This window comes from Sinocyclocheilus rhinocerous, unplaced genomic scaffold, assembly GCF_001515625.1.
Source record: "Sinocyclocheilus rhinocerous isolate Xijiao unplaced genomic scaffold, SAMN03320098_v1.1 scaffold1527, whole genome shotgun sequence".
NCBI classification, from domain to species: Eukaryota; Metazoa; Chordata; class Actinopteri; order Cypriniformes; family Cyprinidae; genus Sinocyclocheilus; species Sinocyclocheilus rhinocerous.
This window is the reverse complement of record NW_015646152.1, coordinates 507,729-511,827: the sequence shown is the minus strand read 5'-3', so window position 1 is coordinate 511,827 and position 4,099 is coordinate 507,729. Positions and strand designations below refer to the sequence as shown.

At 36.7% G+C, this 4,099-nt stretch overlaps 1 long non-coding RNA gene across 1 annotated transcript; it reads right to left on the bottom strand.

Annotated features, from left to right (window-relative positions):
* Positions 1-165: 165 nt before the first annotated feature.
* Positions 166-2,631, bottom strand: LOC107706954 (uncharacterized). Its single transcript, XR_001636203.1, has 3 exons — positions 2,619-2,631; positions 2,040-2,048; positions 166-237 (listed from the first exon to the last, which is right to left on the bottom strand). It is a non-coding gene; the product is annotated as an uncharacterized LOC107706954 (long non-coding RNA).
* Positions 2,632-4,099: the final 1,468 nt, after the last annotated feature.

Here is a 4,099-nt window from a genome sequence, read left to right as displayed (position 1 = left end):
CATTTAATCCACCAGCATTCTGGGCATTAGGCCTATTCCTGCTTGCTGGCGTTCACATCAATCCACAAGTTGTTCTTTTAGTTTAGGCTATTTAATACAAGTCAATATAAAAGCAATATGCTATGTCTAGCATTATTTTACGTTATTGAGCATAGCAAATAAATTGGTATCCACGGTATCCACTCACATTAACTTTTAGTCTGCTTGTTACGGTAAAAAAAAAAAAAAATGGTCCCACTTTATATTAAGTGGCCTTAACTACTATGCACTTACATTTAAATTAATAATTTAGTAAAATGCACTTATTGTGTACATACATGTTTTTACATTGTACTTATATTTTAAAAATACCTTCATGTAATTACATCTGTAATTAATTTCTGTAATTACATTTATAATTACACTGTTGACCCATCCCTTACACCTTAACCCACCCTTAAACCTACCCAGACCACCAAACCTGTCTCTAACCTTACCCATATCCCACCTCAATAGCAGCAAAAGTGTTTTGCAATACAATATGAACACAATAAGTACATTGTACTTATTTTTTGATGTAGGTACATAGTAGTTAAGGCCACTTAATATAAAGTGGAACCAAAAAAATGTATACAGTCACATTACTATTATGCAATAGCCTATATGAGATAGCCCATAATCACTAGATTTTATACAGGTGTTACTATAACGATTTTGTAAATGGTGATCAGCAACCAAATATTGATAATGTGGAAGTTACTGCCTTTTGCCTTGGTGTGACTTCTCACGTTTTGCAGACAACGCAAAGGCATTGTGCCAGTTCACAACTTTATCCCAGAGATATTTTAGTTGGTTGTTTGTTTCAGTTGCACTACCAAGGACTGAAATGCTCCAGGAAAATCTCTTTTCCTGCTGAGCTAATCAAAATGACCACAACTGACCACAGTTGAAAGTCAAATGGCTTTGTGTGCCGTTGAGAAGGTGATTAGCTAAACCTGATTGAGTTTACAAGTCATTTTTAGGAGGGGGTGATACTTCCAACTCTTTATTAGTTTATACGTTTTTATTTATTTATTTATTTATTTATTATTTCTGACATATTGGTGTTATATCTTTCACTTGGATGTTATAAGTTGCACTGAGTAAATACAGCTGGATAAAAACAGCACCCATTTACTGTACATTTACATTTACATTTAATCATTTAGCAGATGCTTTTATCCAAAGCGACTTACAAATGAGAAGAGCAAATATAAGCAATTCTGACCAATAGGAGGGCAACAGTATTCAAGTGCTGTAACACGTCTCAGTTAGTCTAGCACAGTACACATACCAGTTTCTTTTTTTCCAGAAAAAGAGACAAATAGAATAAGAAAGTGTTAGCATTAGTTAGTCAAGTGCTGACGAAAAAAGATGTGTCTTTAGACGTTTTTTGAAAATGGCCAAAGACAAAAGCTGCTCGAATTGAGATAGGCAGGTCGTTCCACCAACTTGGAACAGTCCAGGTAAAGGTCTGTGAGAGTAATTTTGTACCTCTTTGGGAGGGTACCATGAGGCGTCGTTCTGCAGAACGCAAGCTTCTGGAGTGCGCATAAGTCTGAACTATCAAGTTTAAGTACTTTGGTGCAGAGTCAGTGGTTGTCTTGTAGGCAAACATCAGTGCCTTGAATTTAATGCGAGCGGCTATCGGCAGTCCGTGCAAACTGATGAAGAGAGGTGTGATGTGTGCTCTCTTCGGCTCGTTGAAGACCACTCCTACCGCAGCATTCTGGATCAGTTGCAGATGCTTGATAGTACATGCCGGGAGGCCTGCTAAGAGAGCATTACACTAGTACAGTCTCAGAGGATCCATTGATAAGCAAGTTATGTAATGCTAAATTTCTCCAAAACTGTTCCCATGAAGAAACAAACTCATCTACATCTTAGATGGCCTAAAATTTAGCAAATTTTTTTCAGCAAATTTTCATTTTTGGGTCAACTATTCCTTTAATAGTGTGTCTCTAGTTCATTGGAAACAGGGATTAATCGATTAAAAGGAAAAATACTAATTATTTTAATACATACAGATTCTCAGTCAAATTCAGACAGTATTAATGCACGTATCTAATAATTGTAAAATAAAGACATGCCACCAATTTAAGGTTTAGTTTACATTTGATTACTTCATACTGCTGTTACCTGAAACCACATAATTTTTTTGTATCTGTGTTGTATTGCTTTACTGTTTAAACAAACAAACAAATACATAATGTTTACTTAAATGAGAAAAGTCTAAATAAAGGTATGTCAGTGATAGTGTCACATTAACATGTAATATGTATAACTTATAATTTTTAGTTCTAATTATTTACTGTAGTTAGAAATATTACTACGTTAAACTCAAAGTTACAACATTATTCTTCAAACTTTATAAATTTTTTCTTGTAAAAGGCCTATTATGAAATTGTTCTTATAACATTGACTTTATTCTCTTTAATCTTAGAATGCATTTATTTATTTATTTATATTTTTTTCTGTAACGTGGCATTACAACTCTGTCATATAACTCTGTCATAACAGCATAAAAGTTTTTGTTATTGTATCAAATTTTGTGTTAAGAAAAATTTAATATTTGTTATTGGCTACTGTACTTCTACAACCCTACTGTCACACTCACACACAGTAGACTAACATTCTGGCTTCCCTTTGATTCCACTCACTCATTTTCTTTTTTGCTTTCACTTCAATTTAATGTTGTTTTTCAGAGTATGTCAAAATGTCTAAAGCAGGGCTGTCCAAACTCGGTCCTGGAGGGCCGGTGTCCTGCAGAGTTTAGCTCCAACTTGCCTCAACACACCTGACTGGAAGTTTATATGCCTAGTAAGAGCTTGATTAGCTGGTTCAGGTGTGTTTAATTAGGGTTGGAGCTAAACTCTGCAGGACACCAGCCCTCCAGGACCGAGTTTGGACAGCCCTGGTCTAAAGAATGTGGGCTGTTTAGCTTACAGACTCTAGCAACATCTGCTCTTGTCACTTTTCTCGTCTCTTATTGATTTGCTTCTGTTAGATAATTAATATAGGAGTGTTGTTTGTTCCATTATAGTTGAAGCAATTTAAGCAGCAGGAAGTATGTCACTGGTGCAGAGAGATCACAAAATGTTCTAGAGTGTAACATGTTTATGGTATTTTCATAAACGGCATCACATTTACTTTGAGTTTTAACCAGCTACTCCCAAAGTCATTTTAGTGGATGTGTCAAGCACTAATCCTTGCAAGTTGTAGAGATTAGTAAAATTGGTCGGTCATGTTCTTACTTCTGTATTGTCCTAATTATGTGCATACCTTGTTATAAAACATGGTTTGATAATAATTTTTTTTATATAGGCCTATATTGTGGCGGGAGGAGCAAAGGACATACACAGTGGGTGTGGCGTCAGGCCTTGGAGAGGCTTTTATTAACAGAAAATCAACAAAGTGTCCAGAAACGGGAACAACGTGTCCAAAATAAACAGGGGATCTGGTGTCCTCGTCCTGCTGCGGGGTTCGTGAAGGGAAGGGCAGTGTTCAGGAAGGAAGGGCCGCACGCGCTCCCCTCTCCGGTCCGGGGCGCGAGGGGCGGCGGCTTCTTCCAGCGGCTGCATCCTTCTCGTTGCCCACGGCACTCGAAGGGACTAGACAACCCGGCATCCTGGTCTGACGACCGTGTAACGGGTGCGATTCTCGTCCGGATCCGGGTCTTCGCGATCTTGTTGTCACTGTTTTGCTTACATACATCTACACACCTTTCATTTTTTTAAGACTAAAACAAAATATGGATTAATTGTTATTCTTAATTAAAAAGCATAACAACAATACAACAGTAAGATACAATGACAAACTAGCTTATAAAATGTTTATTAACAAAAACTAAGATGAGGCATGACACACACCACATGCTGTATTATATACCGACTAATAAATTACAGAACGTTTAGCAAACACTGAGGAATCAAATAAATAAAAAGAGAGCCTCCATAGCATAATGTGAGGTAAACAGCAAAGATAAAGCTTTTCAAAATGAAAACAAACAGAAAAGTAAAACTAAACTTGCTGTCGGTGACAGTGCATGTTTTTGTCCCACAAGAATACCAACATGTTCACC